The 14,074-nt window shown below is 42.1% G+C and overlaps 1 protein-coding gene across 26 annotated transcripts in view; it reads left to right on the top strand.

Annotated features, from left to right (window-relative positions):
* ADGRL3 (adhesion G protein-coupled receptor L3) overlaps window positions 1-14,074 on the top strand; it is a 496,522-nt gene that overhangs the window by 85,659 nt on the left and 396,789 nt on the right. For all 26 annotated transcript variants that reach the window (XM_085579188.1, XM_085579186.1, XM_077782989.2 and 23 more), the window contains one exon: window positions 2,902-2,968. The gene's annotated coding sequence lies outside the window, so the exon portion shown is untranslated. The remainder of the gene's footprint in view (window positions 1-2,901; window positions 2,969-14,074) is intronic.

Genomic DNA, 14,074 nt, shown 5'->3' with positions numbered 1-14,074 from the left:
TTGCAGTGAAGACAGATCCTTGAGGGTGACCCGTCTTGATGGATTCTCCTCCTAACCTTTGCTGTTGCCAAAATAAAGTGTTTATCATTGCTCTCCTTATTAGCAGCTTCTGGTTTGGGATGGAGGTGCAGCAGCATGACAGTTTGCAGATTAATTACCCTTCTTTTGGCATCTTGTGATGCAGAACAGTGTGCCCTTCTCCTCTTTGGGTGGATGCATTATTCACCATAGCAGGGGATTTAGAAATATTTATCCATATCAACACCAGCAAGTTAGTAAAAGTGGGCTATGTTGAAGTATCTCCATTATTCATTCAGCAGTAAACTTGGCAGGTAGAGGTCCAGGGTAATAAGGGATGAAGCAAGGGAAGAGAGGTGATTTCCCTTCTCCTTAGCAGCCGGAGAGAGACCACTTTGCAAATTGTCCAGGCAGAGTATGACCAAGGGAGAACTGGGGAAGAAGCAGCAAATACTTTCTGAGAAGCACTGTAGGTTTGAGGGCAAGCAGGTTAGTCAAGTGATGTGGAGAGCAGTAAAAGAGGATCAAAACAAGGTTCCCTTGCATAAAGGGCAGGAGCTCCATTGCTCTGAGTATTAGTAGGAGTCAGAGGTAAAGCAATGCCCCTTTCTTTAGTGTGTTTATTTTCTGTTTTAGGGCTAATACTAAATCCCTGTAGTTCCTGCAGTGCACCACTGCCAGTGTTGACTCTCTAACAAGTATTTTGCAAGAGCTTTGCTCTTGCAGGAATCCCTGTATGGTTCCCTTCCTATTTTAATACGAACAAGAATTCCCCAGTCTGCATTTGAAATCTGCATAGAAATATGCATGTGGCAGAGGCCAACTCAAGGTTACACATTTGGCATTTGGGAAGGGAATGCAAGAAAAATTTGCCAGTCAGTATACTCACATTATGATAAAATAAAGGTGAGCTGGGAGACGAGCATGTGCTGAATCCCAAAATGACACAGAAGAGCAATAAACCACAGTATGTTGTGCTCTCTCTAGTCCTTTATGCTTCAAGCAGAAGTAAAAAGTGGGGTATTGTAAATGCAACAAAGATCTTGTTTTAATTTCATTTTTAAAAGCCTTTGCAAGGCAATGGAGTAACAAACATTAACTTCTTCAAACCAGGCAATTTTGTCTGCTCTGTACTGCTGCCATCAAATGAAAATTATTCTCCAAAAGCCTCTTGGAACCAGGTAAAGGTTTTGCTATAAAGCACAAGTAGAGTAGTCTAAACAAATTGCATTTTTCCTGGAAATAAAGTATATGGATGTCCTTATGAGGCGTTGCATGGTCTGCTCTACACCACTGAAACTGTATATATTTGGTCAAAATCCAAGGCTGAAAATGGGTATAGTCTGTACATCTAGAGACTTTTTAATTTGTACAGTGAGGAATAATAACTGGCCTTACTCTGAGTTTGCCTGTAAATTTCCTAGATGATCCAAAGCCTGTTTATTGCTTACAGAGGCAATTTTGCTGACAGTCAAGCTGGAATAGGTCTCTTTTTTCTTCCAGAGCATCCATACTTGCCTATTATAGAGAAATCACTCAAAAAGCAGCATGCATGCTGGACTCTCAAGCCTTGTTTTAAGTTTTAATTTACTTGTCTGACTTCCAAGGTTACTGAATGCAAGCAATTTCTCCTTCAGTACATAAAGAAGATGGATTATGCATTAGGGACCAATGCCTTGTTCTTCTCATGCTCAGGGGAGGATCTGCTGAGGAGTGCTTAGAGCTGGGGTGCAACTTCCTTTTTCTGTCACTGAAAATTAAAGTAAGACCATTCTGGATTAGCTCAGATGTGAAACTGGAGCCTCAGGACTGTTTGTTTTGGTCTGAAATTTTTGAAGGTGTAGGGTGGTCCAGGGTGTGGAACCATGGCAGCAGAGTGAAAGCTGTGCTAGAACCCTGGGTGGGAAAGACTTGGGGACTCACTGCTGTAACTGGAACAATTAGCCCAAATTTAGCACTGGATCCTTTTTAAATCAGCCTTTAAAGTTTTTTCATTTCAATACACTTTTTTTCAAATAACATGACCTGTGTTCTCCCCTACAGGTTGCCGAAAATGAGCTGGGTTTGTAGTTGATGTTGGAAGCAAAATTCAGGCAGGACTCATTGCTATTTCCCTTGCATGGGTTTTTAATTATATTGTGTAATTGTTTCACTGGTTTGGGATGGGGTCCTGGAGTCCTGTGCCATCCAGCTTAACTCTGACAAGACTGATTCTCACTGAAGTTTCAATTGTTGCAATCCCAACTGTGAGGAACAACTTTTCATGTGTAATTAATCCTAATAAAACCAATATTTACAGGAGGTTGACCTAGATCCATCCATTTCATTGTTTTGTCAATTAATGTTATATTTAGCATCTAACACTGTAATTAGAAGAAAATACTGAAGATATAAAGGGACAGAGAAATTTCAAGTTGTAGCTGCCATGGAAAAGGAATTACTATCCTTGAAATCATGACTTAACTTCGTTCAAACAAGGTGGTTTTTTTTATTCTGGTGCAGTGACCTCTAAAAACCTCTGATAAATTGTCTGCTTTAACAAGAGTTTCTCCAGATCACATTGTGGGAAGAGATACTCACACACCTGCATGTGTATTTGATACCTACTTGAATCTCTTAAGTTTTTTTTAATTATTGGCAGTGATATTGTCCACTGATTTTTCCTCTGACCATTGTTTTATATGTGTTACTACTGTTTTCCCATACAGAAATCTTCTTCATAGACATTAAAAATTCTTACTTTTCAAAAATCAGTTCTGTTGACCAAAATCAGTTGTTCATTGCTCTGTCCTCTGGTAGATGCATATCAGAAAGTTCATGAGTGCCTAGTATGTCCTTAGGAGCCATGTTTTTTAATTGTTTTCTTTTTCTCTTTGTTTCCAGAAATGTTGAATACAGTGCTCTGCAAAAAATAACGTGTGGATTTCTCGCACCTGAAGAACAAGAAAAGGTAATTACTGGACCATACAGTCGAGCCTCATTTGTTTGCTGTGCTAAAATATTTAGACATGATCACATTGCATGAGCCTCCAGCACTGTGTCTGCATATGGGTTTTGTGTATTTTCAGTTATGCAGGCACAGTTGTTTCATGAGAATATTCCTTTATGTAAAGGGAACAGGGGAACAAAAGCAGCAGAGCATGAAAATGCTGAAGCAAATGGTAGAGAAGAGCATACTGTGAATATTTTCAATACCTATAGAAGTGAAAAGGGTAAAAGAGAGGGAAAAAACTTAAAGGTTTATATATGCCAGTGGGAAAAGGGCTGCAGGCTTGGCTGTGTTTGCAAGACTGCCTGGTGGAGCCTTGCAGCCTGCTGGGTGAGTGTCAGAGGAGGCTCAGTGATCATCAGCGTTACAGCAGCCTCCTCGTGTTTCAGTGACTGAGTAGCTTGTGGGGTGGTGCACCCTGCTCCAGAGGTTGTGAGTTCCTCTGCTGCCTGCAAGCCTGCCTCTTGCAATCGAGTTTCTTCATCCTCCTGGGTCATGACATTTTGTTGGTGCAACGCAGCTTGGCAGGGCTGTGGCTCAGTTGCTGGTGTTAAACAAAATGCTGTTCATCAAACTTTCATGAGACACTTTGCCAGGGGCTGCATCTTGAAAGAGCAGGCTCCAAAAAGCAGTGAGCAGAGCTGTTCTGCTCTGTACTGCTGCCATCTCCTGTATTTTCTTCCACCTTCTTTCCAAGGCTGAGAGGTGAGCACCCCTACAGGGCCTTGAGTGGTTTTGCAGTCTTTCCTCCTTGGAGGAAAAGTTGGACAAGGCAGACATGGCCACGTTGAAGAGTGGTGGTCCTGGTTCAGCTGGTACATCCCTTGAGCTGTACAGTGATCCAGAAGAGGGACCAAGAACTCACCTCTGCCTTAAAGTCTCTGTTGGGCATGATTCTTACCGATTCTCACTGGGCTTAAGCTGAGGAATCTACATGAGCTGAGCCTTTCAGTAAGTTTTTGTTGCAATTAATATAATGACTTTAAAGTAAGAAAATGTGTTGGTAGCTATCAGTATGAAGAACAAAATAAATACATAATGTGAAGATCTAAATCTGAGTATAACAAAGCAAGCCTAGCGAGGCTTAAAAACATGGGTATGAAGAGAGGGACACAGCAGATGTTGCTGGGGTCAGGGAACTTTCTGTATGAACATGTGACATGTTTTTACAAGACACTTAATTTCATTGCTTGGGTTTGAAAAATGCATGTGAGTGACATCTTGTGTTCACTACGTCTGCAGTGCCACACTGCTGATAATTAGCACGTGCATTTTAGTATGGAGCCAAGATGACAAGCACAGACAAATCACAGGGTAGAACGATTCTGCTTTCTCCATGTATCAGCATTACCATTGTCTGAAAGTCTGTCTTTCCACCCTACAAATGGAAGTGTTGTCTCAAGAAGGATGTTGAAAAACACTTCAAGGGCCTAAATTTGCAACTTGTGTGGAATCTTGTGTGCTTTTCTTGTGGTGGTCTCTGCATGCATCAATTGAGTGCAAAATTATGGAGTGGAGGAAAAAGAGCAGACAGAAGAAGAAGCTCTCGGAACAAATAAATGCTTGGTCAAAGTGCATTAAACTTTTGCTAACAAATGGGATTCATTTTGTTGGATACTTCCATTTGGATTTATGATGTCATTTAAAACTCTGTAATGCTTTCCGTCACCATCACCAGATCATTTCTCTCCTGTGAGACTGTCCTGTTTGGGTACTTGACATTTATGGGAAATGGAGGATAACTTTACTGGGAGTCAGACAGTTCAATGCTCTTGAGTATAAGTCTGTTTATCCATGTCAAAAAGAAAGGTTGAAAAATCAGTTTTCTTTAAAATAATGAATTTTCCAAGGGGAAAGCTGGTGCAGATTACAGTATGCCATGATGTACTGGCAAAGAGGAAGACTTTGCCATACTGTTGAGTCTCACTGGTATTTCACTGCTCTTTTATAAGAAGGTGAAATATTAGTCTAAGTTAACTGTGCAATTTAAAATTATTTCTACAAGTTCAGTCATTTATGCCTATTTATGCTTTTGGGACAGTTGTAAAGGGATTTTTGAAAAAAAGCAGTATTTCTTTTTGCAAGTAAGAGATTAAAAACATGCCCACATTCATCATGGCTATGTGCTTCCTGAGGCCTCAAAACACAACTACCTGCGCTGTTGAAATGTGGCTCAAACATGGGAATTATTCCCACTGGGTTTCTTGAAAGCTATAGGTGTTGTTTTAAAGTTTCACATAAGCAATATTGTAAGTAGGTAAGGGTATATATACAGCAAAAAAATGGCCACTCACATTGTTACATTTAATCTCCTCTTTTGTGAAGTCAAGTAGTCACACAATTTTTTTTCATCCCTTGAACAAGAGATCCCACAGAGTCATTTAGTTCTGTCAGCTGTGTGAGCAGAACAGCCATGAGCTCTTTTATTCCTCCAGACTGCAGTGGTGTCTTTTTATTTGGTGCTGCATGACACTTGGTTGCAATGGCTGGGCTAGACATTTATCAGATGTATTTCATTGCAGAAGACACAGTGGCTGCCCTGTGCATGAGCCAGCCTCTAGGAAAGGCTTTGCCCCATCTTACCGAGGCAGTGACCTTGATGGGGATGTTCCCCCCGTGCGGTGGGGGCTTTTTGCAGATGGAGTGGCTTTAATGCTGTGCTGCTGTTAGCATCAGTGAGTGGGTACAAAGCTGCAGAAATTGAGACTGTGCTCTTATGTCCTGCATGGCCAGACCGAAGGCTCAAGGGCATGAGAAGTGCTCTCTTCTTTTGTTCTCTGTGTCTTTTTTTTTTTTTTCTGGCTGGCCATGACATTAAGATTTCTAATTAATTTAGAAACCACAGGCAGTTGAAGAGAGTGAGCAATGTAATAACTGGGCCATGGGGCAGAGTAAAAGCACATCAATTATTCAAGCAGTCGTTGCTGCTTATTCCCTTCCCAAAGCTGGGCTGGCTGTCAGCATGTGTCAGTGATGCTGCTAATGCCCTTCAGAATTTACATGCATAAATAGTGGCCTTGAAAAATCTGCATGAGGATAACTTTGCGTTTTTCAACAATAGCTTCCAGCAGCATGCTCTGTCTGGGCGCCAGGGTCTCCAACCACTATTTTGGGTGCCTTGTTCAAAACTGGGATCTTGGCAGGTGCATCTCCTAGAAGCTTCTGCTGTGGAGAAGTTGCTCCTCAAAGAAGTTGAGGGGCAGCCTGAACCACACAAAGAAAGAAACAGTCATGCTTTGAAATGCAGGTAGTGTGTTAGAACGTTTTCTGTGTGGGTGAGTCCAGCATCTCTGACACATCATCATCCCCTGCTTTTATTACTGTGATGTTTCCAAAGCACTCTCCCTGAAGATGCCTTGGATGCCTCTGGGGCTGGACCCAGTGCAGTTCCTCTACAGGTGGAGGAGCAGGAAGCATCCTTCTCATCCTCACTGCTCTGGCTATTGCAGGTCCTGCACTTTGACTGAGCAGTTGAAAAGTTGAAATAGAGGAAGCTTCTCTCACTGCCAAGAACTACATTCGCAGGACTGGCTGTGATTGTCTTAAATAGGTGCACCTCAAAGTCTCCTGTTTGGGATGCCACAGGGAGCAACAGATTCCTGCATTGAACCAGTAAAGGGGGTGGAAACCAGGGGGCCCGTTGGATTTTTCTGCCATGGACTACAAGTGGATGACGAAGCCTTATTTTTCTGTCTGGTCGCCGTGGTTATCCCTGCTGCTGGAGGCAACCACCTTGCTTTTTAAAAAGTGAACTAATTTGTGAAGGCAACGAAATAAAATGAGCCTTGCTAATTATATGTTGTGCCGGCGAAATGACCAGCTTGGGTTTGGAAAACGCTGGCTGTAATTAATGGTGAAAGGCTTTTTCTCTCATCTGTGTAGCCATTATGAATCACTTCTCCCCATGGAAACTTTTAAATCTGTATCACTGGGGAGCCTGAGGAAGAACAGGTAAAATGGATTTGCCTTAATAGCTGCAGTTGTAACTTAAACACTTGAAATGATATTAAGCATCTCTCTCCATTAGCATTTCATGTTGATTCTGATGATATACCAGTTTAAGCTATGACAAGATCAACATTCATTAGATGGAAGAAACTAAGCTCTGTAGACAAACTCTTTGGCTAAATGGGGCCTTCATTGTGCTGAGAACAAGAAAGCAATTAGCTGAAATGTTTGTTTACAAAATCTAATTCCTGGGGAGTAGCTTCTCAGATTGCCGCTTACATCTCTTGGGCTGGTTTTGTTACCAAGGCTTGCAGGTTGATGGATTTTGCAAAGCTTGGTTGTAGTACGTGTATAACAGATCTTTCAAACTTTGCATGTTAGAGCTGAAACCAAGTGAAGAGCAGGGGCTAAGCTGCAGGTGTGCCATAGTTTATTTGTGAATTCCTCACATTTATTTTACAGTTTGCTGTTAAGTGCAATTAATAATAATATTAGATATTCCAGATCTTAAACAGTGTAGGCTGAAGAGAAGCTGGAAACTGTGCAGCACTGAGTGCTGTTACTGCTGTCCTCCTGTCCCCCACCTGGAGCCTAGCCCAGGGGAATCACTGATGGGTTCCAGCTGGGTGAGGAGGCATCTCTGCCAGGATAAGCGCATGAAGAACCTTGTCCCGTTTGGTTGACAAACATGAACACCCTCAGAAGGTGATTTTGCCCACCTGCAATGCAAATCGTGCTTTGGAAATGCTGCTTCTCTTTGGGTTACAGAAAAGGCCAATGAGAAACATAAGTGCTGCCGTCCAGCTATTGGAACAGATTTTGTCACTGCGTAGCATCTGTGGAGTGGGAAGTATCAGGCATTTTGAGCCTGTGCTGATACCAACAGAACAGTTTCGTACTAATTGTAAGTGTGCAACAGAACATTGCACTGCATGCTTGGATATGGTGTGGCAGTATTTATTAGCTTTTTCTTTTTTTTTTTTTTCTGGCTATGTGATGGCATTGCTTTCAGTGGAGTTTTTTCTAGTGGCTTCCTTGCTACTGAAGATTGTCTGCACTTACCTATGGGTGATACTGGGCAAGTAAGCATTTCCTGTTCACGTTTCTGTCATGTATCTGGTGGCAAACATGGAACAGTCACCAAAATAATACCTTTTCTTCCCCATTGGCTGAATACTGGATATTATTAAAATAGTTGGTGTCATCTGGTTGGCGATGGCTTATAGTCACGTTAAATGATGTGGGGAACAGACTAATGAAGGCTATCCTATTGATGGATAAGGGCTACAATTTACCAAGCCTGCTGTAACTGAAGTTTTTACTTCAATTCGAAGTTGCTTTTGCCTAATGGGCAGAGTGGTAGGTGATGCACAGGTATGTCTGTGCATGTTGTACTAAGCACAGCAGTAGAGCAAGGGGATGAGCTCGGGATGTCTGTGGGAGTTCAGGATGGGATAGGACTGCTGCATAGGTTCCTTACATGGTTGCAAGAGATACAAGTCTCAAAGTCATTCAGATGTCTTAGCCATGACTTGTTAACAAGCTCATTGCAAGTTGTGGGTCTTGCTGCCTACTCCTGTGCAAAGGATGTTTCCCAGCAGTGCTTCTCCTTCAGGTGATGAAAATGAAATTGCAGGAGTCAGTGCTGGGCTTTGCTCCTTTAAAGGCACTGCTCAGGAGATCCCTTGGGAGGCTATGCTAATACAGCATTTAAGACACTGCTTTTTCAGTGTCAGCACTGGAAATGACAAATGCTTCCCTTAATTTGAGAGAAGTGTGCCTGATATTACATGGTTATATATGCCTGAGAGTCTATTCTCAAGACAGTACATGGGCCCATCTCCTATGAAAGCTAATTGCACTATTAGGAGAAGATATCTTGCTAACTTAATAAGATACATTTATTTGTGTTCTTTGAGGATTTTTTTTTTTCCTGAGGTGGAAGAAATTCTGAATGGTGCCAAATTTTATTTGAAGCGTACTGTTCTTTGCTGTCCCTTCCTCTCTCCCCATGTCAAAACTGTTCTGCAAATTGAAAATATTTTATAAGTTCAAGGCACACCAATGTAATTGAAGGCAGGCAGCACTTATGGGAGCTGAAGGGGAATTCATCATACAGATGACTTGAGGCTGATTTTTTCCTGTGGAGGGAAGAAATGTCAGTAGGAAGCAGCATTGCCAACAGGGCTGTGTACATTAAAAGTATAGAAAACTCAGGTGAACAGAAAGAGCTGTGGCCAAGGTGTCTCCCTTTGCCCCTGCTCTGATGTGACTTTAGCTCTGCCACAGATGCTGTCAAGAATCTGGGGCAGATCAAGAGTTTTATTGCCTGGGCCTCCTTTGGGGTGGAGGACAGGACCTGGGGCCTGGGTGACTGCATCTACCCCCTCCCCAGAAACCCCCTCCTCTTGACATCCCACAATGCAGATCATCTTTGTTTTCTCTGCATTCCACAGACAGTTAAAGCATTAGGAGCTGGGTATTGAGAGTTTGCACCAGCATGATTTGAACTTAAGTCTAATTTGGATGGAAGTTTAAAGAGCTCTCTCCCCTCCCTCTCATGCAAAGTACACTGGAGAGTCTACATGTGGTATGTCTGGCTTGGAGACATTTCCCTGTGGTTTATTGTTTTGCTTTTATTGATGGGCTGTATTTGCTTTCACACAAACTGATTCATTTGGACACAATGATTTGTTTCACAGAAGTTTTTTGCTTAGGGATTAAAGCTGAATTAAGGGGGTTTTATGGGGTAGAAACTTTATTTCCACTTCTTTAGATCCCAGTTCCACTCCGTGCAAAGTCTGTACAGACTCAGATAAAGTGGCCCTTGGCCAAACTAGGAAGATGCAATGTGCCAAGTAGCTGTAGGGAGAGCAGAAGGATATGTTAAATTACAGAGAGCTTTTGAAAATTTTAGAATGTCCTGCAGGAGCAAAACGATGGATCTTGTAAAAAATGTAAGATGATCTGATTCTGCTTTTTTATTTCCAAAAATATGAACAAAATTGGAACAATCAATCCTATTATATTGAAATATGAAGATATGCTAAGTACAACATTAGATATGTATTTTTTCTCTATAAATACACCCCCAAGGAATCATTCTATTTTTAAGATGAACTTGGTATTATGATAATGTAAAAGAAGTCTATAATTTATAATTCCAGTTGGAGATGAAGAAATTTAACATGTCAGTTTCTCTATTCATTACTCCAGCAGTCAAGACTAACAGACTGTTCCTTCACCTTTGCTGTCAATCATTAAGATAGACCAATTATGGATTAAGTTAAAAAATATATATATCAAAAGAGAAAATGCAGCAGAAGTTGATCCAACATACTAATTAAAAGAAACCCCAAAAACAACTCATCTGTAAGAGTACATGTAGTCCTACTCTATATGAGCTTCGTGGCCAAAACTCCTCAACTCTTACTCTGGTCTTTCTGAAGGTGCCATATGGACTGAGAAGTGGCTCTCCAGTGTTTGTGTGTTGGAAAAAAGCTGGTGACAGCTGACAGTCACTTCTTGTACCATTTAGAAACACTCACTGCCTGGCAATTCTTTGGGGAAAAAAAAAAAAAAATAGGAGGAGGTGAAAGATAAAGTCCTGTATTGGTATTTAGGTCTTCATTGTGCAGAGCCACTCATGTATGCTGAAAAAAAAGTGCATTCCAGCTGGCTTGAGATCTTTATAAATTTTAAGCATTAGTTTTGGAGTTTTGAGCCTTAAGGTCTCCAGGGCAGTGCTTCTTTAGCCCTCAATTTAGAGGCGACATAATTGCATTGACCTCTGTTCTGCCAGTGCTAAATATTCAACATGCTCCAAAATAATTCCACAGACCTGAAACTGGAAAATCAGATTAGTTATTGAGATGCATAAATATAGTTGCAGGTCTCGTAATCTTGTATTAAAGCAGCAGCATTTCTTTGGGAGTAGGTTTATTATTACAAAATATATATGGCCAAACTTAAATATAGTTAACCTAATATGATCAGACTGATTTGGAGCAGAGGTAGGTCAACACTAAGTGCTTTTGAAAATCTCATCCCAGCTCTCTGGAGATTAGGGCTGTGAGTGCAGAGCCTCAGCCTAAGTCATGCTGAAGAGGCAAGAAGGAATGTTTCTTAATGGAGAGAGGCTTCATTTGGACAGCAGAAGCATGAAGCAGACTTGGTTAAGAAAGATCTGCAACCAGATGGAATAATATACAGCTTTGCCCAAGGCACAAGGTTTGGAAGTTAACTCACATGGATGCGTCTTTGAATCTCTGCTACTGTCAAAGTGTGTGTATGGGCAGCCTCCCTGTTTTCAGGTGGGTAGGAGCATCCTCTCCTCTCATGTTTTGATCAGTACTGCTGCACCAAGGGAGTGCAGAAGAAAAGCTTTCGGCTGCTGACCCCAGTTTTTTCTTTGGATTTACCTTTAAAAAAAACCCTCAAAACTACATTCTTACCAAGGTAGTGTCCTTGGGATTTGTAGCACTCGCTGGAATCTCACAGCCTGGAAGCTTATTTTTGGTGTAATATTTTAATTTAAGTACCTAAAAGTTAAGTGCTCTTTTAGGCATTTGAGTGATTCTCGCTGTTGCATGTGGGAAAAAGCTTGAGAGCTCTCCTCTTGTATCCCTGTGAATGGTGCATGTGACTGATTTAGTGAAGAGTCAAAAATATAAGGTCTGCTGGGGCCATGGAAGGAGTATCTACACCCTTTGTGTGAATGACTTCCCACTGCAATAAGTGGAGTTGTGTTTTTTGAAGTGAGCCTGAGGTTGGCCCCCAGATCACATGGGTATGATGAGAGGTTTGACCAGGTCCAAGTCATGCAGTATCATTCCCTTTGTGATCGATGAGATGACTCACTCTGATACCTCATCCTCAGAGATTACTCATTGCTAGTGCTTCATCCTGCACTTATCCAGCTGATGGAAGTGCTTCTCCCATCAGCCATGGTGTCCTGACATCAGATGAGTGCAGTCTGCAAGTGCCTCCTTTACTCTCTTTCTCTTTTTTCTTGGACCACATATCTACAATTTTAAGAGCAATCTCTGCTATTAAAAAAAATAATAACATAGCATAAGCAGGAACTTTAGCCTTTGGACTGCAGCAACACAATGCCTTTTGTAAAAGCACACAGGTACTTATGTATAACTTGCGTGTGACTTAAATGTCTTGGGTTGCTTTCCATGATCTACCATTTTATACAGGAACACACTAAGTGGGTTTAAACCTATTGAGGCTAATCCTTTGAAAATGACTTTTGCATGTCCTTATTACATGGAGCCTGCAAAAGACTGGGAAGACATTTTGTCAGTGTCAGTGTATCCCTGGGCATGGCCTGATGCCAAATAAAAGAAAGAAAAACCTGCAAATGCTCAAGGCAGAGGATAGGAAAGAAGCAGCAGGTTGAGTAAACAGATGGGGTGGGCCAACATTAAGAGCAGGATGGTTATGGTGAGTGTAATGTGCAGAAGTCACAGTACATCAGCTGGCTAATCAGTGCTGAATGATTTGTAGGCATCTCAGCAGAGGTGAGTTTTAAGGAGGTTTGAAGGAGAACAGTGTTGTGGCTCTGCAAATTTGTACTTTTCTGCTGCTGAAAAAGGGACTTCGTGAAAGGCATGAAGGTTATTACTTCAGTGCTGTGTTTCTGCATATATTCTTTTTCTGCTTTCTTTTTCTTTTTTTTCAATTCTTTTTTTTCCTCCACATTTGCTACAGAGTCTCTCTAATGAGCCAGGGTGGTTGTTGGCCCAGATGCTGCACTGCAAATGCTATTTTTTAAACCAGCTGAGAATCTGGCCTGATATTTAGCAGTCACTTAGTACTTTCATCTTCAAAGTACTGTGCAAACATTAATTAATTCTGCTGGGGAGCATACAAGAAGGTGCTTCTGGAATAGTTATGCAAACTGCAGAGCCACAAGAGATGGCAAGGACAGTGTTGCTGGGCTTGGGAGGTCTATGCTTACATACATAATTCAGCAGAGCACAGCACAACAGGTGCTTTCATGGCAGAAAAATCTCTTTTAGTTACCTGTTTTTTCCATTGAGTGGATGCTTGGTGTTTTCAGTGGAATAATATTGCTGCTGCCCTACTTGGGTAGATGGGCAGCCTGGGATTTCTGTTTCCACATCAACCCCTGCAGATGGGTTCAAGCTTGCAGAGGTGGTAACTGAGCAGCCAGGCAGATGCTGTGTGGATGCTCAGTGCTGAGGCATGGAGGCTGTGCAGAAGTCAGGGCTGCAGCTGTGTGCTTTTCACTTGGAAAATGAGTAAACCACTTACAGCACATGCAGATTTGGAGGTGCACAGTGCTCTGCTCTACACTGGTGGCTCTTTGCATGTAAAAAAACATTTTGCCCATGTGGATGTTGTCTTGGGCAGGAGTGAAGAAGCCCAACAGAGCTGCAGAAACGACTGTGGGAAAGCCTTCCATCTTCTCTTCGGGGCAGCATCAGCAGCCTTTGGCATGGGCTGCAGTAACCTGCCCTGGAGAGGAGCAGGATTGCTCACTCATCCCCTGCTGCTGGCTCTGCACAGGCAGAGCAGCATTTAAAGCTGGCACAATCACCAGCATTTCCCAGCTGCACACCTAACACGCTCTGGCACGAGGCAATCAACACTGCCTGTGCCTTGAGACTTGCCTGGAGTGCCGCTTCTGTGGGACAACACAACTCCAGACACTGAATCCACTCAACCAGGCATTATTTTAAAATGAGCTTTTAAAAGATTGTGCCTATTGATGCTAAGTATTAGCAGAGAACCACATGAGCCTCATATGACTTGATTCTTGCTGTATCAATCATACAGGCTTCTAGGTGTGAGAATGTGTGCAATTTTTTGGTATGTTGGGGGTAAGTCAGAGTGGGAGCACTGATGGAGCAGGGAAGGCAGAGGGATGCTTGATGCCAGAAAATAACATGGCTGGAAAGAGATCCTGCTCATTGGGTGTGAATCTGAACTTTGGTCTGAAAGCTGAAGACAAGAGAGGTTTTCATATTGAGTGGAATCAGGTCTTTGAGCAACAGGCAGATTCAGGTTGATAGGTGGACAGCTGGGTTTTGGCTTGGCTTTGCTGATCTTGCTCAGGTGAGCAGGTGGTGGTCAAGCTTTAAACTT

Source organism: Lonchura striata, chromosome 4, assembly GCF_050655825.1.
Source record: "Lonchura striata isolate lonStrDom1 chromosome 4, ASM5065582v1, whole genome shotgun sequence".
Lineage (NCBI taxonomy): Eukaryota > Metazoa > Chordata > Aves > Passeriformes > Estrildidae > Lonchura > Lonchura striata.
Note: the sequence above shows the minus strand (reverse complement) of the source record. Positions and strands in the feature narration are given on the sequence as shown.